This window comes from Bradysia coprophila (genome assembly GCF_014529535.1).
Source record: "Bradysia coprophila strain Holo2 chromosome X unlocalized genomic scaffold, BU_Bcop_v1 contig_38, whole genome shotgun sequence".
NCBI classification, from domain to species: domain Eukaryota; kingdom Metazoa; phylum Arthropoda; class Insecta; order Diptera; family Sciaridae; genus Bradysia; species Bradysia coprophila.
Genome location: NW_023503327.1, coordinates 914,646 through 941,073, shown reverse-complemented (window position 1 = coordinate 941,073; position 26,428 = coordinate 914,646). Strand labels below are relative to the sequence as shown.

Below are 26,428 nucleotides of genomic sequence, written 5' to 3'. Positions count from 1 at the left end.
AAAACTGAGTTACATATCTACTACATGGGGTAAAGGGGTCTGTTTTGTGTCCCTCAGCTAGTCAATAGCACTGAAATAGAAAAAGGAGTGACACAAATGTGTGCTTGAAAGAGAAAAAAAATTAGGATGTCATACCTAAAATAAAGCGGGTTCGTTCCCGACCTGTTTACCCTATTCATTGAATTTCGTTACGGAAGAAAAACTCCTCGAAAATATTGTCAAATCTAAGAGCTTTAAACGTTCCCCTGTTTCGTAACAGAAAAATACTCAAAAGTAAACTTCAATTATTCATAAAAAGAAAGTTAAATTAATTCTATAGAGCCTTGCATAGAGCAGACTGTTATTCAATCTGCATAAAACTACGGGGATTTTTTTCCTGTTTTCACTTTAGCCGGAAGAATTTTGTTGAGTGAAATTATGTACGTAAAGAGTCAAAACCGTGGCATTATCATTTGTATCTGGAAAGCGAAAATGATTTCGGCATAAACGGAACCGTTTCTAGTTCACATTTTTCGACTTATTTCTGTTAATAAAATATTTGGTTGAATTAAATGCAAATGAAATACACAAATTCTGATTCAAATTTCGACGTTGATTTCATTTCTTTTTGCCGAGAAAGCCAATTAAGAGACGACGCTTCCCAAACGTAGAAATGCAAATTAAAATTCAAATTATGCTGAATAAAAACTAGGTCAATTTTCCATATTAGCGATCGATAAAATTATTATTATTTTATGAGAACAGAACGTGTGTGTTTACCTCCTGGCAAAACAGCGCTATTGTCGCGTTTAGAAGACGAAAAAAAAAAACGTTTCGTCGGAGGAAGTGAACGCATTATTTTAATAAAAAATAATAATTTTTTAATGCAAGAATAACACGAGCGATGTGAATTGAACATGTATACGAATAGAGACGGAAGAGATGTTTTGCGAGGCCTTAAAGTACATTCATATAAGATCTCATAAATAAAATCAATGAAAAATATTGTAAGAGAACAACTTCGCTATTTTAACCTTTCAGAAACGGCTAATCATAGCAACAACAGCGAGAAAATTAGTAACGAACTCTAGCTAATATAGTAAATGGAACGTTAAAAACGAATGAACTAAAAGATTTTGGATCGACCACCAGACGACATCTGCTTTCAACAAATGAAGTACTAAACGAATTTATTATGATACGTATGCCCTATGCGCTTTCTGAGAATATTTTAAAAAGTTCTAGCATGTGATCAAAACCGTATGGAAGCAATGTGCTACATGCACGCGCATTGCAGTGGTAAAACCGTATAAAGACATATAAACAGTGTTGATTGATTATGTGGATCAGCTGAGAAACAGCTGTAGCAAATTCTTGCTGAAATTTCACTGCCTCTAACAGTAATTGTAAACGTGTGTTCAAATCGAGTGAATCTTAACTGATTTTTATGACATTGCATGACATTGTATAACAACAAATTGAATTATTTGGGAAAATTGTCTTTCAGTTTTGGGCACCATCGTGACAAAATGTTCACAAAATTATGCAAGACAATTTTGCCATACAAGAATTGAGAATAACACGGATCGACTACCGCCTGCAAAACATAATGTGCTTCCTCTCATAGGATAATATTATCGAATAATCGATGGACAATGTATTAGGTCAGTGCACCATGGTAAACATTATATTGTTGAAAATTTAATTACCGAACCAATGATGTGGAATAGTGGAATTATTTTCAATTTATTTTCACTTGAATGGAACACTGTTACCATTTATATAAAAACCGAATTCCCACAATACACACACACACAGTCCGATCGTTTGAACAGCAAACAATACAACATCGATCCATTTAATAACGAAAACAGTCTGTAATAGTAGATTACGTCCTTGTTTGACGTACTCGTGAAGCCACGAGTAGAATGAAAATGTCCGCAAATGTCATCGGGTTATGAATCATTTCCGTGTGGTGTTGTGAATTTATACGATGATTGTTGCAGTAATTTCCATTTCTACAAAGCTTCGCTAGGACACAAGAAAACTTACAAGCAACTCTCCACTCGTCCAAATAACATTGCCCAAACAAGCTCGACGTCTACTATTTTTTCGGAGCCCATAAAACACCAGATGAAAATGCTTTCATTTTCGCCGTGTGTAATTTCGGTGTATACAGTAAATCCATCGGTCTATTGACTTCAAAATTGCACCTGAATTTGCTAAAAAAAAAATTGGGTCTGTGAACCGAGTGATACCAGTCATATGTCCGGCAAATAATAAATGTTGGTACTACATTTACGAAATTAGCCCCGTGTCGTAACACGTAACGAAAAACTGTATGGAAAATCAGAAAAATTGAAAAATTTGACAGTTTCTTGTTTTGCCAGTCCTACTAACTTGTCACGTCAAATATTGGAAAATGAATGGCAACTTAACGAATGGCTCTTGATATTCCAGAAATATAATGAAAAATAGTAACTAACACCTCCGACAGCTATGGAGAGAATCTCTCCATGATGCTGTGAAAAATTGAGAACCTCCAGAGGCAAACTGAGGTTTCCTATTAAGAGAACATTTGACTGAAAAAAGGTAAAAGTTAGGGGTCGTCGTAAGTCAGGAAGAACATTTTGTTTATAATATGCCAGTAATGAGCAACGACGTCCGGACATTTTACCACTAGATAAACAAAATCAGTTACAAAATTTCTTCGCACATTACGCCCACCAAGTTGAATTTACTACTAAAAGACTAGGGAACGAGACTATGCTTTTAGTTTAGCTTGATATGTTTTCTGTCGTTCCAAACTTGCGGTTATGTGAAAAACATTAGTTAGTACTCGAGGTGCGGCTTTAAAACTCGTCACCATTTTGCCTCACTACACATCAGGAACACCCACTGATTTTTATCAATTTTAATGTGTTGGTCGCTTGACGGTAGCATTACTGCTGATGATTAAAATGAAAATAGTGAAGAACTTTTGCCAATTTTATATTCTGTTATTAAATTGAAAATTCCGTCCAATCAGATTGAAAAACGAACGAAAGTTCAATATTTCTGTATGGTCGTTTTAATTAACGTATTGCCTCGCGTATTGCGCGCTATCTTATTCATTAAATGGATTCAAACATTTATGATACTGCGATATGAAACTTCAAAGCCCTTTTTGTTATTCGAAATGTACAGCGAAAAAAAAATCGAATTTTCATTGAACATTTTTGCAGGAGATGAATTCTATGGCCATTCATATGTATGAAATGGTTTTGCGGCTCATGTGGTTTATGTTTGAATTTTATCATAAAGACGTTTGTATGCTGAACAAGCGCACACATAATACAAAATATTTTTTTTTCCTTCCTGATCAATTCTCAAATATCTCAATAATATTCTAAGTTTATTCGACAGCGTTCCGGACATGGGTTTCTTGAAATAAATAGGAAAGTCAATAAAAATGAATCGTTTGCATGAGAACTGTTGATATCCATCGACAGTGACACAGTTTCCGTTTTAACCGTGTATTGGAGAAGAATTGAAGCGGATTTCTTTATTCAGTTTTCATGGGGAAAATGTGGGTGAAGTGTATGTTGGTTGGATGTAAATAACAGTTGTTTGAAAAGTCACTAAAAGAGAGATAGCACAACTTCAACTAATGAACAGCTGATACATAAAATCTATGAATTCCAATTTCAGAATATCTTTCTTTTTCTAACCACTACTAATGCTCAAAAGTCGATCAAATGTGACAAGCCTAATGATCCAACAGTTTTTAGGTTTGGATTTTTGATATATTGATATATGGAAAAGGGACGCCTAATATTAACGAATTATAAGAAAAATGAAATTTATTTTTTTAGCTTTGCTAAATAGAAGTTGTTGATGGTTTAGAAGAAGAAACATTGTGATCCTGTTCAGATCGAAGCTAAAAAATAGAATTTCATTTTCCTTATAATTCGCTACTGTCACACGTCCCGTTTCGGCATTTAACTATTTTTATAGAATGACAATTTTAATTTAAAAAATGGATGACCTTTGTCGAAGTTCTACACTTTTAGTTTAGAGTGCAAACCACTCAATTGGTGCTCAGTTCCATCATCATCATCATACAAAACCTCTATCTCTGTCTTCGCCGGTCTGCATTCCTCCGCATACATACATTTTAAGTGTCCCATGACGGCACACTTAGAAGAATTTTGATTGTACCACAACACCATGGTGTAGACTCAAAACTCGCAATTCTACCGGAGATACCTAGCAACAAATTTCCATTTTGTAGTTTTACAAATTCTAATTTCACTTATAATGTCTGTCAAGCATGCAAAGTGTAAATTATATGACACTTGAAATGTTCAAAATATGAAACACGGTATGAGTAGACAGAAAGACGCGCGAATATAGTCAGAATTGTGTAACAATTTAATCGAGAAAGTATTCTCTCTGTGATGTTTGTGTATATTTCGTGCAAAATCTAAATATTAATGGGTTCGAAAAATGTCCATGACGCAGTTACATTATAACGATGTGTGCGATGTGTGTGTGCTGTATAACTTGTTAAGGCTCTTTACGTGTAGCGTATGTTTTTACATATTTTATAGAGAACATTGAACGCCTGAGGGGTTGGAAAAATTGACTTCCTATTCCGATGTATGGTAGTCATACGTATGTTTGCACAGCCATGATACATTTTTATTTTGGAAATAAATTTTATAATATTTGCCGGAAAAAAAAACCCAGCTAATTAGACTGAGTTCATATGTCACATTGTTAGCTTTGAATTCTTTTTTTTTTATTCCGTTGATATATTTTGACAGTTGATATAGAACTCTGATGATGTTCCAATTGAGTTGTTATGACAAAAAAAAAATTGCTGTGTATACGTATACAACACGATGTGTACATTCATTTTTTTGAAGTTGTTGTTCTCGTTATGTCATGTAAAAATAAAAATAAAATTCTGTGTCGAAAAAAGCTCGCCGCTTTGAGCAATATCTCGATTTTTATTTTTGTATGAACTTCAGAATGTGTGTCGGCATGTTCAATAATTTTCCTTTTTCTTCATGCTTCCAATAAGAAGTTGCGACAATCGCTTATCACATAACCATATCAAAGGACATTTTCCCAACACAGTGAAAAAAATTGAAACTAGCGTTGCCTTTATTGAGAAAAACGATTTTACACGCGCGGAATTTTGAAAACAGACACATTTTCTGTTTCTGTGTTTTACTTGAGTTCTTAATTTCTCCATATAAAAATACATGCAAAATTCACACAAAAAACCAGTAAGCCACAAAACAGAAAATGTGTCGGTTTTCAAAATTCCACGTGTGTATGCACCTCGGTGATAAATGATTTTTAGCGAGATTCTTTGAAAATTTTTGAAAAATAAAAAATCTTTTCATCGGAAATCCAAGATGGTCATCAAAGCTCAAAAAGAAAATTATTAAAAATTGTTGAATATCCATGAAAGTTCAACAACAACGGTGAGGAAAATCCTCCTAAAATCATAGAAAATCGGCGGAAAATCATTGAGAATCCTTTGCCAACGAAATTTAAAATATCTGGCACCTTTTTTGGGTCACATGATGGTGCACAAATGACTATTTCAAGCGGTGCAACTTCAACCAAATCGCTTTGGGAATATCGATGCGAGATGAGATTGTATACTTTAGCACTACATTATGCGACTCTCAACCACAGAAGACGGCTGCAAACAAAAATACATTTAGGAAAATGATTTTCCGGAAATCTGCAGTAGATTAGGATTCATGAGGAAGCGAAGAATTTGTTCAAGGTTAAGTGGTGTGAAGCTAGTAAAACATGGCGAACGACTAATTTGGCTGACCTTTGCGTCTATCTGTAAACACTCGATATTGGCTAAAACAAAAGTTTGTACGTCTGATATCGCAATAGAGGTACATTGTTTTGCTTTCGTTTCTTTAACAGAAAAACAAAAGAACTGTTCAGTAAACAGAGCCAGAATTTATTCAATTTTTCTTCCGTTTACTTGACAGTTATTTTGTTTTATTTAACAGCTGTCAACGGCTGCATAACGAAGTAAAAACGACTGGCTTTTTTTCTACGGCACTGTCTGTCACCTTATGTTTAATCCGCACTTTACTTCGTTTACTCATAGTTTACGAAAAACAATGAAAACTGTTCTATTCTCGTTCCAATGGTGTAGCGTAAACAGTGAGTAAGCGAGTGAAGTGCGGGTTAAGATTAAAACAGTGCTTTGTCATAGGGAGATTGGAATTTTCACCTAACATGTGATTTTTAAATCGACTCTCCACACCCATCTTGTATTGAACTATATGAAGTCTTGTCTCAACTTGCAATAATTATCAGTGAAAGTTGCCAGTCTCTATGTTATTTTGACATCCATAAAATAATCGCTTTTTCATGCCTTGGGCATAAATTTTGAAAGTTTTCTCGTAATTTAGGTCCTCATCGTGAAAGGTCGCACTTGTTATAGGCACTTTCGCTTGTCGCCCTCACTTCGTTCGGGCTACAACTCGTGAAATTGCCTAAAATAAACCGTCCACAACAGATGCGTAAATAACAATTTCACCATAACTGTAAACTTCAGAGTCTGTATATGAATGGATGAGAGTCTGTTAACCATCATCGGAATTTAACCGTCCGTGGTATCAAAAGAGAATCATTTCGTAGATCACGTAACAATAAGCACATTTTATTTCTTCTCCAAAACCTCAATCAAAATTAATAAAAAAACAAGAGAAGAAAACGGAAAATACAATAAAATCTATGAACAGTTCAAAACACTCACCTCTAGCAAGAATACGCACTGATGCATATCCGTGGGGGCGAAAACGCCCCCCAAGGTGACATCGAGCCAATTAATATATTATTCCAACGGTATTGTAATACACATTTACGATAATGAAAAGAAAAGAAAAATTCGAAAAACCAAACTCTTATTTAACCGATCACTGGTAGAAGTCAGCAAAATTGTTCACGTTTTTATTTTCCCTTATTTTTCGATTCGACACAATCTTAACGCTTTTTTCTCAGTATATTTGTACCAGTACTGCGTGTATTCAATTTTATTATTCACTTTGTCATTTCTTTATGCACATACAAGAGAGGAATGGCTCAATTATTTTATTCGAATTTTAAATCTTTTCCATTTACTCTAAAAAAACACAGAGAGAATTTTCAGTTACATCAATAAAATTATACACAAAAATTGTACTCCTTTTTTAATTACTTTTTCAAATATTTACAAAGTGTTTTTTTTTGTTCGTCCTGGTTGTTTTTCAATTAAAACAAGCAATAACAATGCAACGATTGATATAACCCCTGCTCATCAACAAGTTATAATACTCGAGGGGAAAAACAATTCCGGAAAATATTATGTCATCAGAGTCATGAAAAATCGCAGATTATTGCAGCGGAAAATCATTTTAAAAAATGATTGAAAATCTAAAAATATTCAAAAATAAAATTGATTGAAAATAGCCGTATGTCCGGAAAATAGTTATAAAAATTTAATCCTGTCACAATATTTTCAAGAGCTGTTTACCCCTCGGTTTTTACGTAAAATTTTTTATTTTAAATTTTAGTGGGAAAAATTTTCGGAAACCGAAATTTTTAATTATAATTCTTTTGTGATGATGAAATAAATGGAATTCCTTTTTCTCGTCTCAATAAAAAAAAAAAAAACATTTTAAAACTTGAAATTGAAATACCCAAAGAAATATTTAAAAAGTAAACAATTTCTTATTAGCCTTTGATGAATCGCCTACTGTCGAAAGCAAATCAACGCTAGGGAATTGCTTTTTTTTTAAATACAGCAATTTGTTCGCGCTACGTCGTACTGTGTACCGGGTGTACCTCTCTCCTTCAATCAAATTGACTCGCATCGAAATAAAAAAGAAAGAGTTATTTGTTATTTATAACGAGGAAAGAAAAATTGGAAATGTCATTTTGAGGGTGAGAAAATGCCGTTTCCAACTTTTTTGCCGATGTAAACACAACGTTTGTCACAACAAAGGTTTCCGAAGCGTCAATGAAGGGGAGAAAATGACTATTTTCCCGCCTGAGCTGTCAAAAATCGCAAACTTTTCCAGCATCATAGTCGATGGGCAGATAAGCCAGAAAATTTGTGATACGAGCCGAACTCACAAGTGTGTTTTTAAGCAACGAAGTCTGTAAAATGTTATTTTGACAAAAGTAGAAATTGCATATCCGAGCCGAAGGCGATATAAAAATAAATAATAGAAATATTGATAATTGATGAATTAGTTCGCATTATTTGTATTACGCCTACCAGATCTGGAAAATCAGCTCAGAAATAAAATGTAAAATGAATTCGCATCTCGTATACATACAAATCTAAATTGAAACAAAACAAAAACAAAAAAGCGTTGAAACGTTTAGAAACGAATCTAGTTCACTGATGAAATCGGCCACGGCAGATTAAAATAAACTTTACTCAGTAGTGAATCGGCTCATATTTCTTCAAAAATTATTGATCCCAAAAACATCACTAATGCTACATCAGTGGCAACACTGCTTCGGTGACATGTTGACATGCTACTTCTTTTATGAAGGTGCTGCATATTTGTTGATTTTGTTGGTGTTTCAATAAATTTTGTGGTGATGTCAAGTGAATAAATGTAAAACACAAGCAAAAGTGTTTGTTTTTGAAAAAGGGAAAATTAAAATTGTTTGGCCAATAAGTGTTCATTGAAATTAAACAAAAATAAAATATTGCTAAGACCTATATGGCCTACGCGTTCAATTCCGTGCTTTTTATTATTTTTGTTTTCAAAAATTTTAAATCAATTTGGTCATGTATGTGCTTTCTACGTATTTACTCAAGCCACAAATTTATGGTATCACCAATAAAACAACAAATATTTCGATTGCAGCGCTCAATAATTCAAAACAATATTTCAGATGATGCATTTTTTCTGTGAAAGAAGAATTTTCCTAAACTTGGGACGGAAGAGCTTTCCGTCACATGGTAGGAAAATAGCTTTCCTTCACTTGGTAGGGAAAGAGCTTTCCTTCACGGTCACAAAAAGGTCCCTCATGTAATGACCACTTTCCGTGGGGGGGGGGGTAAATGTACATGTAACTACAACTTTCCGGGTGGTTAGGCAATAAAATCCTTCAAAAATTTCGAAAATCAGAAAATTCGGAAAATTTCACAGAATCGAAGAAAATCGATAAACATCCTCATAAAACCAGAGAAAATCCATGAAAACCTTCAAAATTCAAAAAGAAGATTATTGAAAATCCTGTAAATTCAAATCAAAAGTTGATGGAATTCCTTGAAAATTCAACAGAAAAGTGTATGGAAGTCCTTAAGAAGATTACATGCAACGACTCAACAAGAACTACTCACGTACGAAATGTATAAGTTAGATGAAACATTACGGGTAGAACATTGTCTACAACTAAGAATAAACTCAGACCTTTAGAAACCTTTATGCAACTCAGCATCATAATGTGCAAAATTTTCAAACTTTAGATGTTGCATAAATTGGTGTTTGAATATCGATGCAAAGTATTTTATTAGACTCCTGTGCACCCCGACAAAAAGCCCCTCTACTGAGGTCGTGAAACGTTTCTGAAAAACGATTGGCTTATTCCACGAGCAACCATGGTGTATTCACCTACCTAAATCTTGTTGTTTTGGAAAGTGTAAGGTTTGTAGTGCGAGCCGAAGACGAATCGAGAAATCCCACAAGTCAAACCAACAAGCAATTACGTAAGTTAATTAACATGTTGGCGGGAGGTAAACAGATTTTTACTGCCCCAAGCCAGTGAGCTAGAGTACGCTCTACCTTCTACCATACGATAGCCAGTAGAATACATACATTCGGTACGAGTACCCTCTACTTGGAATAATTATCCTTGAATCAGTGGATTATGCCCAAAAATCCGTCAACAGAATCTGGCCAACTGCGTACACATTGCTCTTTTGTGGAAATATTGAAAATATTGGAGTTTTAGATGAAAGAAAACACGAGCTACAATAATTTCCATGAAATGTCATGCGAATTTCGTGTTACATGAATCCAACCAACTGACGCATTTTAACATTAATTTCATATAAAAGAAGTAAAATATATTCCACATATAAAATTGAGGACGGGTGGTTGGAGGGCACGGGATGGGGAACATATGAAATGAAAAAAATACATCTTCTTGGATAATCTAGCGGTGACATTTTTTTTATTCGTTTCACTTGTATGTCTTCGTTTAATGTATTAATGTGCCCTTTTTAATCAAAATAACTTTATATGTATTACTGCGAAAAGGAACGGAACGCACACACACACACCCACTTTTCGTACACACTTAGCCTAGCTCACAGAAAATATAGGCGAACGAAAACGTGCTCACAAAGTTTTTGGTAGATGAAGTAAAATTACGTATGAATGACAATGGAGTGATGAATCGATGTTGATGATTGATCCATTATTTACTTCATACGGCTTTAAGCTATCGCTTCTAGTTACCGTTATTATTCTTTCTGCTTATTTTTTCTTCTCTTCATCGTTTTTTTTTCATATATAACGTTATCCAAACGAAAGTATTTTACATTCATTACCGGTAGATACGTTGGAATAAAATCATAAAACGGTTGGAATAAAATCGAAAAAGTTGTGTACGGGAGAATCGGTAAGATTTATAAATGACGAACAACACGATGAAATTTTGACGATGTAATTTCCATTCTTTTCTTTTATTGAATATGAAAACAATGATTTAGCTTTTGAAAGCCCAACATGTACTAATTATAATACTGGAGTGATTACTATTAAATATTCAACGTTTAATAAGCTGAAGTGTTTGTTAGGTTATGGAATTTATCTATAATTGGAAAATTCAATTCGGTACGCATTTTGTCAATTAATAAATGAATAACACAATGATAAACAAACACGATGTTATTGCTATTATTTATACAAACAATAAGTTTATAATTTGGGGTAATTAAATTTTTAAGCTATAGGCGATATGTGACGTAGATACATTTAGTCATCAAACAGTCTTTATATGTGTTCGGAACTTTTTTATATGGATAGTTAAATGCAGAAACGATACGCGTCACATTAGCGAATTATAAGAAAAATGATATTTCATTCATTTAGCTCTATTTTTCGAATAGGTTTGAGGTTTCTATTAAGAGCGCTCACCCCTTGGCAAAATTCTGGCCTACATTTGTGCGCAAAAATATTCTCTGAACGAAAATCTTTTTTTGAAATAGTAAAACCATTAAAGCATGCAAAAATGTGGTACATTTAAGGGAAAAAATGGTTTTTGAGTTATAACTTTACCCACTTGGAGAAACCTTTGCAAAATGTGTAAAATGCACATTTTGCAAGGGTTTCTCCAAGTGGGTAAAGTTATGACTCAAAAACCATTTTTTCCCTTAAATGTACCACATTTTTGCATGCTTTAATGGTTTTACTATTTCAAAAAAAGATTTTCCTTCAGAGAAATCATCAAAAAACGAATATTTTTGCGCACAAATGTAGGCTAGAATTTTGACAAGGGGTGAGCGCTCTTAAAGCATATTTGAAACAAAATTAAATGAATGAAATTTCATTTTTCTTATAATTCACCAATATGAAATGTCTGCATTTCTGCAATCCAATGAACCGATACAAATTCCTTGAGCGCGACATTAAAAAAGCCCGAGTAATTTTGATTTAGTCATTGGTAGAAAAACATTTTTTTTTTATGTCCGACCTAATACTTCGGGGGGAACAAAATGTTCATTTTATAAAATGTAACTAAGACATCGGCCTACAAGTTAGAGGTTTGAAGCCAAGCTCATTATTCCATTGGGAGTAATAGACAGGTAATTTGACATTTAGGTTTCGTGTTTGTGTAATATACAAAAGATTATTGATGCCCCATATCATAATGAACTATGTTGAGACATCATAGTAATAACGTAAATCCTCTACAAGAGACGTAAAATTAAGTGATTTTCAATTTTCAAATTGTTTACACAGTAAAATAATAATTAAAACTACACGCACAATCAAGTCAAGTTTTCGTAATTAATTTCTGAAATGATCAACTAGTATAACCAATTATCACATGCGAACGTTACGTTTTCACATTGCAACCGAAATGCATCTACAAATCCTATTTGCCTCGCAAATTGCTTTAATATTGCAGGCAGTAGCATTTAATAACATTCGCCCCCAAACGAAATTCCTTTGCATTTTCAATTTTCAATATTGACATATACGAAAATGGCAGTGGTTCTGTTTGCCGTGCACAATAACGTGGTTTATCGTGGTGTTGAATAGTAGTAGCCGACAGGCTATCTCACTACTATCACCGAGAATTTTGGCTCTAATTTCAACGCATACATTTTGCGAAGAATTTCCGTGATGCAAACAAACAAAGCAAAGCAAAACCGAAAATGTTAAGTGCATTTCACAGACTCAAATGCAAAAATTCCCATTCGACTTTGATGTGTTTTGTGCATGGAATACAATTAATAAAACCGTTGGAATGTCGCCAAAAACAATTTCAAAGAAATTATTTTATGTTGAGGACAAACAGAGCGATAAAAATTAATTGAATTCACTCTGGGATTGTTATAATTCGAGACGAAACTTTCAAAATTTGTGGATATTTTCAAATACCGAAAAGAAAATTTCCATTGAAAGCATCATCTATGCAATAACCCACCCACAACTTTCACCATTATATTCGTAAGCAATTCCGAACTGCCATTACAGTTGCATTTTCGTGCTTTTACCGCAATAAATTTCTTATTCGCCTATTGTAAAGGAATAAATTAATTATTAAGCTCTCGTTTCGGAGCACAGTAAAATGAACATTTTTGATAAATTGTAAAGCCATGGTAGTGTATCACAACTGAAACAGGTGCTTTACAATGAAACATAAAAAATTATAACATTCGAGAGGTTATTGTCATCCTGTTCTTAACAACAACAAAAATAAGCGATGAGCTGGGAGAATGTAGTGTTTTATAGCGAGAGGTATGTTAGATTAAAGACGTCATTTTATCACCTGCCCCATGCAAAAGTTGACCATTAAACAGCAGTTTTCGCACTGCAGTATGTTCGATTACATGATTTTACGCAGGGACTATTTTTGGGAAAACACTTTCATAGGTTTTCCCAATTTTTTCAAAATTTTTCTGCATTTTTTCAAACAATTTTTTTTGGAAAGTCAAAGAAAATATGGGAAAATGAAGGAAAATGTGGAAAAATCTATGAAAACGCTTTCCCAAAAATATTCTTTGATTTTACGTGAATATCGCAATTATTGCATAGAGAAAGTGCATTGACAATAACCAACATTCGATGCTGCGAAAGTAATTCATTAAGAGTGATATCGCCAAAACTTGAACCAATTTTAAAACAAGGGTTCGGCGATCCGGGCGAGCTATAGCGCGTTGGATTCGTCTTTCAATTCTAGACAATACGTATCTTTTCCTTTTTGCTATTAATTGTGTACTTTTGGTGTAAATTGGTAAAATGCAGGCACATGTCATAGGGTAGGGAAAACACTTTTTTAGTATTAACTCGAGGTAGACGATTTTTTAAAAGTTGAAATGTTGTGCGAATGTGCGCCTCTAAAAGACCTATCATTAGAGTATAGGCACGAGTCGGTGCCACTGTACGTTCGGGAGTAAACAATGAAAGTTTGGTCGATTTTCGCACAGTACTGTTGGCCTGCAACAGAACATTTCCGTGAAACCGACTATGGGGTGTTGTAGCTGGACACACTCACTATCATCCCACGTAAACTAAACCTCAGAAAAATTGTGTTGCATTCCAGGAAGTTGCACGAAGTAAAAAGCTGCCCAAACTTAACCAATTTTTTCATAGTTTCGAGTTCAACGAACGGCGTTAAAGTCTGATTGTGATCAAAAATTGTCCTTAAGTTATGCTATTTGCATTTAGTGATCATATCATGAGTCTAGGAACGAACAATGCCATTAATCTTTGTCTACACTCAGCTAGAGTGGCTTTTTTCCGTATGTCTAAAAATTTCAATTTTAAACCGCCTCAAAATATGGTATTAATTAGCTGATTCCAAAAATATGTTTTTTCTAATTTTTGGAATCATTTTAGTGATCCGGAAAAATCGTCAAAGTTTGTATGTAAAAAAAATTTTCCCATATATTTCCATACAAACTTTGACGATTTTTCCGGATCACTAAAATGATTCCAAAAATTAGAAAAAACATATTTTTGGAATCAGCTAATTAATACCATATTTTGAGGCGGTTTGAAATTGAAATTTTCAGACATACGAAAAAAAACCACTCTGGTATGTATAGACAAAGAATAATGGCATTGTTCGTTCCTGGCCTCATGATATGATCACTAAATGCAAATAGCATAACTTAAGGATAATTTTTGATCACAATCAGACTTTAACGCCGTTCGTTGAACTCGAAACTATGAAAAAATTGGTTAAGTTTGGGCAACTCTTTACTTCGTGCAACTTCCTGGAATGCAACACAATTTTTCTGAGGTTTAGTTTACGTGGGATGATAGTGAGTGTGTCCAGCTACAACACCCCATAGTCGGTTTCACGGAAATGTTCTGTTGCAGGCCAGCAGTACTGTGCGAAAATCGACCATACTTTCATTGTTTACTCCCGAACGTACAGTGGCACCGACTCGTGCCTATACTCTAATGATAGGTCTTTTAGAGGCGCACATTCGCACAACATTTCAACTTTTAAAAAATCGTCTACCTCGAGTTAATACTAAAAAAGTGTTTTCCCTACCCTATGACATGTGCCTGCATTTTACCAATTTACACCAAAAGTACACAATTAATAGCAAAAAGGAAAAGATACGTATTGTCTAGAATTGAAAGACGAATCCAACGCGCTATAGCTCGCCCGGATCGCTGAACCTAAGTATTGATTTTCCCCAAAATTGGTTCAAGTTTTGGCGATATCACTCTTAAGGGCACATTCCGCCAATAACGGTCTGTTGCTTTACAATTTTTAAGACTGAAAACTCTAGTTTCAAGAAAAAATCGTAGTTTCAGGCATTAGAGTGGTCCTTTCTCTATTGCCTCAAAGTGTTAAAAATTTGATCTGAGGTAACTGGTCATACAAAACTATTGCAATTGGCGGAGGTCTGTATTTTCAAACCCATATTCTACGGCAATACTCTCCCTAGCAACCAAACTACAATTATTAAGGTGGTAACTACGTTTATGAATCACTGCTACTTTGTTCGCTCGTGTTGTTGTTGTTGTTTTTAAGCCATATTAAAAATCAGCGTTTCTCAAACCCCTAAATAACCCCTAAATCGGTTTTTTGAGAGAGTTTGGATGCTAGGGAGAGTATTGTCTACGGCGATCTCCGCTATCAAAAATTTTTCTCCGCAAATAACGGATTAGTTCCATAGTTTTTCACGCTCTATCGTCTCCAGCAAGTTTTATTCGTTCATCATAGAAACTCAGGTGGCCGCTGATAGACGATTTTACAGATTTTGAAAATTTACCGTCAGCGAACCGCCGAGTTACGTGGGAGGACATCCAAAACTTTCGGGGCAGGAAAAACTGTCCTTAATTCGAAAACACACGTTTCATACTCGCAAAATCATTGAGGAACGTCAGTAACTAATGTTCAACAAATATAGGTTTATACCTCACCTTCGATTCAGATGTATAAACTCTACACTTGCCGACAGGTGACTCCCCATTTGCACTTGTTTCACTTCACAGAAAATAAACAGAAACATTCGCCATGTATCTTCAAATTAACCAACTGAAAAGGTCATCCGATGGACTCCTTTCAACGAGAATCCATTTTCATTTCGATGTTCCACGTTTAGCAAAAAATTTCGTTCGTAATTTACGGTCTCGAACAAAGCATACCCGGCTTTGTTCCCAACTTTGTCAATTAAAAACATTTTCGGTGGAACGTTGTAGAATGGAAATGATGGCGATTACAAATTGAGAATCTCATTTTTGAATTGTTGAACAATGTTTCAAAATAGTTTCGTGCAAATTAACCAACGATCTAAGTTCAACCGATGTCCTGTCCTGAACACGAACAAAAAAACGTGAGACAAAAAATGTGATGTCTGCCGAAACATAAACAAAAAAAAAAATCTGAATTTTTCCTCTTCTCGTTAAATCAGATTCAAACTTTTATTGTGTACGGATTGAAGTCAGCAATATTCTGTTTTTGTCCATAAGTTAACACACCGTAGTCGCTCCTAGCCCTCAACTATCTGCATTTTTTTTTGTTCAACTATTTCGAGTACTATGAACGAAATTCATTATCAGATAGATATCGAAATAGTCTGTATCACGCAGTCGACATATTGAGATTTAGATAGCATCTGATGAGAATACATTTCTGTAATATCGCGGCAATGCATACATGGGCGATATAACAAAGGGATGAAAAATATATATCCGAAGACGAAGAAGAAGAGAAAGAAAAAGTGCCATTCTTCGAGACTTTGTAATATATTATTGTAATATGGCACACTTGAGACGTGTTGGCATGCCTATCTTTGCCGCACCATTTTTTTCCGGGATTTAACACTTTTCGAACTAATGCGACGAACGCTAACACACATCCATAAAATTTATAGACCAAGTTTTCGTCGTATTACATTTCATGGTAGAGCTCTCCCAACGACAACAGAAACTGCACACTGAAGTGAAACGAAAAAGAAATGTTATCGTTCCGATCAGAAAATAGCTGAGAATGTCGTATAAATCCACTTATGTATGCATCCAGACATATATATTGCATTGATGCTATAGGTCAATGAAGCCGTTCAAGCTATTGCAGTATTAACAATACGCCATGGCAAAATCGCATAATAGTAAAATTCCAAGACTATAATGATGGACTCAATCCTCTGGACATAATCATTTTAGAGAAGACAATCCGCATTGATAGCTGAAGCATAAGAGCACAAATTTATCGATTCGTTCAAATCACCTAGTTGTGTGTAATGCCACTCTTATGAAACAATAATATATGTTTGAATACTCCCCCTCCCGTCTCTGCATATGATAATGTGCCATGAACAGCGTTCCCATTGTAACTCAACTCGGATAAAAGATTGAAATGTTTGGTGTTTTCTTTCGTCAAATGTTTCCAGGAGCAAGATAAAGCCATACGGACGGATGTATCCGATTTTTTTCTTCTTCTTTTCAATTTTCGTAGTCTAAGCCGATTTTGGATTAAGTTAAAAAATATCCAACAACATTTTGTGGATCTTCCAACATTTTATCATCTCGCAAAATATTGAAAACCGAAATTTCCCTAACACGGCACTTGAGTGATGGAATAGGTTCTGCGGTAAATTGCTGAATTAAATCGAATGAAAATTAAAAACGTTTCCGGAGATTAAGTAAATTTACTATTGGGGACAGAGAATAAACAGACAAGTAGCTGCAAATCAATCTGGCTCGTTCCAGTTTCTAGTCACCCTGAGTTTACTTTCTCTCTCTCTCTCTCTATCTCTCTCTCGTTTTAGTTTAAGTTCTAATTTGTTGATAATATGACCACACACAAATTGTATACGGTGTTTTAGGTAGGACAGGGTGTGTGATAAAACACTAATTTCTAGACCTAGGGGTGTCTAAAGTTCGTCATTCACGCGTGTATTTTCGATTGGTGACCCTGTAGAGTAATCTGCTATTATGCTTCACTGCGGTATACACGCAAAATAGGCAGCATCAAAGTAAGTCCTTTTTCACTGCAAAATTTGGATGTTGGTTTTCACTGTTTTCACTCCAGTACAGTCATGACATGCGAATTATATAATCTCCGTAAATATTCCTTTTATGGCATGCCTTTGTATTTCAATAGACAAATTTACCAGATATATACAATGCACACAAAGCCTTATCACTCAATTATTTCTCGAGTCGTCATGATCACAAATAAACAACCAGACATAGCTAAATAAATTTATCCTCGTTCTGCAAACAGGAATTACAGTGAACATTTGGAGGGGTGTGACAGACATAGTGACAAATACATAATTCCGTTCATGGAACCTCTTCCCCATTATCGCACCGTTGTTTTTTCTTCACTTTCAATAGAAAGGACTTCAAACAAGGAAAAACAAAACAAAAATAATTCTCCAGTCGAGGCATTTTACTGATGGCATTTGATTCGAAAGAGCAAACATCTTTTTCTTTGTTCTCAGTGCCCCCCCAGTTCGGTGATGGAATTACTTTGGAATGGAAATAGTCTGTATTATTGAACATACTTGAAATTCTCGTCAGTAATGTAGGTATTAAGTTACTCGCGTAGTATTGTGACCGGAAAACACTACATATTCTCACGTATGTCCCGCCGCAGAACAGCGCTATGCAAAATTGATTATTTTTATTTCGTCGCGACGTTACACAGAGCAGATTGAGCAGGAATTCCATACAGCTGCGTTTTACTTTCTCTTGGAAATGTATTTATGCGGTGCATAAGTTGCGAACTGAGAACTGTTAATCGAAACTTATCCGGAAACTTTCCGATTTTGCAACGTTAACAAAAACCATTTTATCCGCTCCGATAGTTTCGCTTTGCCATATTTCTGATACAAAATCGAAAACCACTTGAATTTCAAGAATGTGTGATATGCGGACAATAAACAGCTAATTTTACGATGAATTTATTGGGACGAAAAATTAAAATTTAACGAGAGAAAAGTGCGCTAGTTTCTAAATTATGGGTGAGATGGTGGTCGGTAGGAGTATGTGGAATCTGCCAAGGTATCCAAGTATGTGTTTAACACGTGTCTCTAATTACAACGACCACTAGAGGTATATGTGTATTCACTTTACGAGTTGTCAACTTTTTTAGCCCCGTACGAAGTACGAAGGGGCTTATAGGATTACGATGCCGTGTGTAATTGATGGAATTCGAAGCAGACGGTAAGGGCAAAGTGTTTGCCTATGTTCATAGATAACGAATCCGCAATAAAAATTTTGTCCATCCGTCCGTCCGTCTGTCCGTCCGTCTGTCACGTCGATATCTTGAGTAAATCAAATCCGATTTCAAAATTTTTTTTTTCCCTGAAAGATAGTCAAAATAGTGAGGCTAAGTTCGAAGATGGGCGATTTTGGGTCGACCCTTCCGGAGCTGGGGCCCAATAAGTGCCTCACTGTTTTTCGACGATATCTCCAGACATTTAAGCACTACACTTGTAAGTGATACATCGAATGAAAGATATTTACAATACAGATCGACAAAAAAAAAGTTTATGAAAATTGGATGACCGACTCGTGAGTTAGACCCCTTGGTGTGAACTAGGTACAGGGCGGCAAGCCGTTTTTGCTTGTAGGTTGGCCAAATTTGAACGTATTTAGATGGATGCTTTATTAGATAGGTGTTGACCGTACCAATCAGGGAAAAAAAAGTTTATGAAATTCGATTCACCGGAGCGTGAGCTACGTCTCTTGGAGTGAGCTTATATGTGGCTACTCGGCCGTACAGTGAAGGTGGTGTTTTTTGTTAATATCTCGAGTAAACTTTGACCGAATTTCAATTTTTTTTTGTTTGAAAGGTACTAACGAATGTAAAGCAGCCGTACTACTTTCCACCTCCTAACAAAATGGCCGTCGGCCGCCATTTTGGATTTTTGTAAAATCAATATAAATCGGTGAAAATGATACTTACTTAATTTTAGGTCAATTCGAAATTTTTGTTACATTTGAAAGGAACGTCGTACGGGGCTTCGTAATTGCGCTATGCGCAATTTCTAAGATGTACACATTACATAAGAATTTTACTTTACCGACGTTTACGGGCGCAGTAGGCTTACGGTAAGAGTAGGGCGACGGACGAACTAGGGTCACGTACGCAATAGATGTACGGGTTTGTACGGGGCTCAGTCGCAGCAAACGCTCCGACTGTTCTGACGGCTCGTTTTTGTTTTGTTTCCCATCTCATAAGTTTAGCGAAGGGTTTCCCTGCTCAGTCAACTGATTTCTTTCTTTCTTATTATTTTACCTTTTTAGGGCGGGGGTGTCTTTTTTTTCAAGTTAAAACGAAAGCGTTTATGAAAAGGCAAAATGTCAAGTGTAGAAACATGAAATGTTTTTTATATAAATCGATTGTCTTAAACGTCAAAAACCGGTTCTTCCTTTTCGTTTCGCTCGAAATTGATAGATTTAATCAGATATTTGGAAGAAGAAAAAGCAAAAAAAAAAATCTGGAGACCGAAAACCGTTATTACAAGCCAACATTGATAGACTTGAAACTATATGTGGGGAGGAAAAAAAAAAGAGAAAAAAGAAACGAACCCGTATCATCGCGATATAAACGGTAAGCGTGTTTGTGATGGTGTGTATTCAACAGTCAGTGTGCTCCAATGTAATCAAAAAGTTTTCACAAACACACAACAAAAAACGTAGGCCGAAACTTCCATGCAATTTTCTCATTTGTTCTTCTCGTTTATTTGGAAGATATTATGAAACCCAACACAGTCCAATAAATCTCTGGAGGTACAAAACTTATCCAATAATGAAATGTCTTTATAACAATATATCACAATGCTGTGTACGTACAATAATAGTGTGGCAAAGGACATACATAAGGTGTATATCGGTTCATACACAAATTATACGCAAATGGAATGGACACATTTATGGGGTTTCTTAAGACACCAATGTATAGATATGGCGATCATCTTCATAAAGAACGTTTCGTATAGCCGGGGCGAATTCGTTCGTACTATTATGAAATCCAACGAGAGACCGAGAAGCACATACACATAACAAAAAAGCCAGAGATTATACATTTTGTATTGATATATTGATGGTAACTCCACTTTCTATTCTAATAAATAAATAATGTGTGTTGTAGTGTAGTTTCGAGTCGAGGAAGACGACCCATGTTTCCTTATGCTATCATCCACGTCTATAACGTACCACTCGTATAAGAGTTGGTTTGGAAATGTGTGCGGTGTGGATATATAAACTGTGTGTGCACGTATCTTGAAAAATACCAGGAGGTATATTTCCGACCGAAGAGGAAGCAGCCGAAGAAGAAGAAAAAAAATCACCGGAATAATGTATGAAGATAAAGTTTAGGCAAATCGATATGAAAATGTACAATTCATAAATAATACAATGCGTGTGTGCTCCATATGCTTGACATTTTGGCAGGTAGTTTTCTTCGGTGGGTATCTATCTATCTATTACTACCTATCGTTCATAGGACTGGTTGTAAGTTGTATTGATAGATAAAAGCGAACGTACTTCCAGCTATCAACAAGACATTTAAAAAAAAAATCGGAAACGACGAAAAGCGGACAATGTGTTACGCGTGCATTGAGCCATAAGAAATCACTTGCAAAAATGCTTGTTCCGACTGAACATTAAACGAATACCACATGCTATTGGCGGGAATTATCTCATGATTTTTCGATATCTCTCTCTACAACCCACAAGAATATCCGTTGTTTGGAAAGGTCATGGGCTAAATATTCCATGCAAATTGTTTGATCTGTAAACAATGATAGACAGTCCCCGAAATCCGTCGCTTATTTTTGTTAGCTTACAGATAGTTTATTTGCCTTGGTTAAGCACACAAGATGGCATATTGGTCGAGGGTTACCGCATTCGGGTAATTGGTAAATAAATTGACTCAGTAAATACGGATGAATGTGTGAGTAAATGCAAGTAGAATGCAGATCAATAGTGAGTGAATGAAGACTACAAATTCACTAATTGAGATAATAAAAGATGAAGGGAAAATCGAATTAATCATGTCACACGAACGATGACAGTGCGACACCTCTCGACATTGGCGCAATGGCTTGGTAGAAAAGGTAATATAGGCTTTCCAATCGATAGACGTATCGGCTATGAGGCCGTCAATGCAATGATGTATACAAAGTTTTTCTCAAAGAAGCCAAGGAAATTTTTACTTTGCGTCACTGAGTTGCTGAAAGTGATTTTTTTCTACTCCAGTGCCAAAAATTGAATCTTTCGTCTCCTTTACGGAGAAACTCGTTGAATGTTTTTTTTAAGTATGCGATGTGTTTTGTCACACGCAACCTGCAGTCTCTACACATCGGGTGTCTAATAGAGCATTTATCACAAGATTGCATGAATAGCTATTTTGTGCTACTCAGCATCATAATATGCTAAATTATCAGACTTTAGATGCCTCTGTGGCATAAAACGTTGTTTGCAACTCGATGCAAAGTATTTTATTGGGCTCACGGTGTGTATTATAAGACATGGCCTGCGGCCTCGATGGCATACATAACTATTACATAGAATGCAATTGAAAATATATGACAACACATTTTAATCGCTCTGCATATTTGTATGGTGTTCCAATTTGTTCCAGTTGAGTTTCCATTTTCATTACATTTATTAAAAACGAAATATTTTATGAAGAATTCCCGAAAGCGGCTTTTCAGTTTAAATTCAGCTCTGTGAGCGAAAATTGCCCAGAGACCATTACAGCAAATGTGGTTTGCAGTTACACGATATTTGAACCGAAGACAAATCCGTTGCACTGTTGGGCTGGCTTTGTTGGTCAATTTCACGGTTTAAAAACTTTTGAACAAATTTTATTTTCCATAAAAAAAACCTTCCACATTTTTCACATCTCTGCTAAATTTCACCACGATGAAATATTCAATTGAGTTTATCTACATTTTAACGAAATAATAATAATTTTGAATATTTTATCGTTCCGGAATTTAAATTTAAAAAAAAGCCGCAAACAAAACGATTTATCTCACTCATGGTGTAAATAAGAATTTAAAAAAAAGTTTCTGGAATTAATGCTAGTAAATTCCGGTGCAGAAACATTGTTTTTCGTGCGTTTTTTTTTGTCGGTCTATGATTGAGAGGTGAAACTTTAAAGAGAAAATTTATAAATTGTTATGAACAATGAGTTATTCAACCATTTAAAAACATATTAGGTTTGCTATTGAAAGCAAGCAGAAACTATTTTACTTATCAACAGCATGAGAGTCCCAGAGATTCCCTTAGACACGTTCCGAAGATCAGGGCCATAACCTGTGACAGTTTATAATAAATGTCGACTACATTTACATTTTACATGAATGAATGAATGAATGACATGTTTCACTCACGATTCTCTGTCAAATGAGTAAATGACAAAGTTCACACAATCACAGCAGTGTTAAGTTAACCAGGCAAGAGCAGTCGATTTGATACATAAGTTGGTCTTTGATTGTGGTGCGGAACGCTAAAACAAATGCACGAAGCGAATACGTAAACGATTGTAACAGTATTTAGGTGTATTAGCGTCCTCTGCTCCTGCCTGGTTTATTTTACTCTGCCATGACGGAATAAAAAGACAAAATCTCGTATCGAAAGTGTTTTCTTTCCAAAATCAATTCTCTATTAAATCCAAATTCACTGACCATTGAAGCTGCAGAGAGTTAATTATAATATTGGCACAAAAGCAACTGAACATCCAAGCTGCCTATTAAAAGTAAATTTACCTCTCAATGTTTTCCGCATTCCGTATAAATATCTCAAATTTATCTTAAATGAAGACATTCGAATCAATTCAAACAATTTGAATGGCCATTTGAATATAATGTTGGAACAAATTAATGCTGACCCACATCACTACATTTGCGAAATGAGATATGCTCAAATTAAAGCAGAGTATTTGTCCGATGGATATTAATTCAATCGTTAGCGAAACTTTCAGTGTTTATATAACCAGAGGTATAACACTTCATCATAGAAATTGTCATATACCCATTTAGATACCACAGAATTTCGGCAATTGCCGAATTTCAATTGAAGTAAATTAACCCGAGTCGGATGTTGCCTAAATTTCGATTTCTGGATTATTAAATTTAATGAATTAATTAAATTAATGAAAAATTATAAAATTGGTCTTTCAGTATGAACGACATTCGAACAGGGCTGGTACAAAAATACAAAATGTAGTAAGCGACACCATCAACAATAAATTTTACATGCAACTGGCCGCAATTCTCGGTTTCATCTCGGATCAACAAAATTCACACAAAAACTCGACTTTTTGACTGTTTGTACCTTGTTATGTAAAATACTATCCCAACAAAAATCTCTTCGAGAAAAGTGTGACGCAGTCTTTGAAGTACAATTTTTAAAATGAATGATATCGCTTTTTATAACAGTTTATAACAGAAATTCGGAAATTTGACGAAAATCGAAAATTTGACGAAATTCGAAAATTTGACGAAAATCGAAAATTTGACGAAAATCGAAAATTTAACGAAAATCGAAAATTTGACGAAAATCGAAAATTTGACGAAAATCGAAAATTTGACAAAAATCGAAAAATTGACAAAAATCGAAAATTTGACGAAAATTGAAAATTTGACGAAAATCGCAAATTTGACGAAATTCAAAAATTTGACGAAATTCGAAAATTTGACGAAGAAAGTAATTCTCTATCTGCCACCATTCAAGAAATATCTACAAAACCCCAATTGACCCACCCATTTCCAACTTTCGACATTTTTCACATATGCCCCTCTGTTCTACTCGTAAAACTCTGAGACTTTGCCGAAGAAAGTAACTCTCTATCTTTCATAACCCAAAAAAATATTAGTCCTTTCATCCTACGCTCGAGTAGCTCAAAATTTGGTCACTCTAATCACTCTAGCTCAAACGAATCTGCCCTGATTTTTTAAATTATTTTTTTGTTCGAATCGTGTTACGAATACCTTTCATTTGATGGGTCGCACGCGTCTGTAGGTTTCAATACAGCTAAGCTACAGCCGAAAACGCGTTCCCGACCCTCGAAAACCACACTCAGAAACCACTTCGAGGCCAATAAAACAAAATTCTGGTTTTTCCTTGGGTAATGGCGTATCACAATTTCTTTTTTATGCCCACTCTGAGGTTCCTGCAAAATTTCATGGAGATTGGCTGACTAGTTTCCGAGATCGTCCGTCGATAGATAGATAGATAGATAGAAACATACAGAGTAAGTTGAAAGATTTTGATTGTTTGGGAAAAGTCAATTTGGTGTATTTTGTATGAAAAGTGACCAATTTCAAAACGATGTATCTCCGGCAATTTTAAACCTACATAGTCGAGTGATAGCTCGTTTTGCTCGTATTTGAAGCGAGAATATGATAGAATATGTTTTGTGGTGTGGTGATATAAACCAAAGGGTATAAACTGAAATGTTCGGCTATATATAGTTGCCGCGTCTCAAAAAATTTTCTTCGTTCTTTTTTTGGAAGTTAGACTGCGTCAAGTCCTCCGCTATCGCTCCGGACATGATTGTTCTAAGTTTCACCCCTGATGTATACAGAGCTCTGAATTTGATGTTCTATTTCATCTGCTAACCGCGTAAATATCCCTTGATAATTGCTAAATCAATGTTATCGAATAGAATGCATCAACACCGATATTTCATGTGATTGCTTTTCCAGAGTGTTATTTTGTTTCGTTTAGAATTGGTAAACAATTTTAACGAATTGTCCTCTCCATTTTAAATGCGAAAATGCATGAAAAATAAATCAACAAAAAAAAAAACGTTTGAAGGAGCAAAACTTTTTCTCTTTAACTGTAATCGTCAAGCATCTCGCAAACGGACAATATTCGTTGAGACTTTGAATTTATCATTTAATTTCGCTAATTTGTGAAAGTTTTGTAAAGAGACGGATGGATGGAAAATTTTATACAATTTGAAAATCCATTTAAGACACATAAAATTTCTATCATAAACGGTCAAGGATGTTACGATAATGATGAATATAACATAGCAAAATATTTGCGAACCGTTGAAAAGCTCATTTCGCATTAAATTGCGAGTAATTCGAATTATATTCTTCGGTCCTGGTTGTGCTCCGTTTTCTACGTATTTGTGGTGGCAGTATATTTATTCAGCAAAATAAAAACAACTCCACCACAAGTACACATTCAAGTTAGACCTTTTCCCTAGGTGTGTAATAAGCCACTTTCAACCCTTGGGAAAACAAAAGCGAATGTAAAAAGTATTGTGTCATTTGAAAATGCAAATCAAATGTTGTGCAGGTAAAACTGTTCAAATTTTTAATATAAATTCTGAGAGTTTGCGAACATTTTTACTTTATGGACGCTGAATCATTTTATCATTTTTAATTATTTCATTAAGCTTTTACTGTCGTTGCTCGACAGTTTTGATAAAAATGAACAGATAGAGAGTAATTAAGGAGTTTTGAAACGATGTTAAATGAAAGTTTATTGCAATTTTAAGCAAACCATTCACTGTAAAACGTTCTTGAGGACAAGGCAATTAGACGAGGATGTTCAAGACTGATGATATTTTCTCTCAGAGATGCAACTGTCTGATGATTCGTCGATTTTACATTTTTATGTTACAAAAAGCGGTTGATTACTATATAAGTAGCTCAGAAACGAACTGTTTTATTAACCTGTCACATATACGGCTATTCATCTGTTATCGATAACGACGACAAAATAATGACAGATTCTGGGTT

The 26,428-nt window shown here is 35.0% G+C and overlaps 1 protein-coding gene and 1 long non-coding RNA gene across 5 annotated transcripts in view; one reads left to right on the top strand and one right to left on the bottom strand.

Annotated features, from left to right (window-relative positions):
• The window catches only part of LOC119069630 (eye-specific diacylglycerol kinase), a 194,842-nt gene that overhangs the window by 165,002 nt on the left and 3,412 nt on the right, over window positions 1-26,428 (bottom strand). For all 4 annotated transcript variants that reach the window (XM_037173729.1, XM_037173732.1, XM_037173730.1 and 1 more), the window contains exon 2: window positions 6,764-7,129. The gene's annotated coding sequence lies outside the window, so the exon portion shown is untranslated. The remainder of the gene's footprint in view (window positions 1-6,763; window positions 7,130-26,428) is intronic.
• Window positions 6,119-14,799, top strand: LOC119069651. Its single transcript, XR_005086366.1, has 3 exons — window positions 6,119-6,131; window positions 13,320-13,673; window positions 14,515-14,799. It is a non-coding gene; the product is annotated as an uncharacterized LOC119069651 (long non-coding RNA).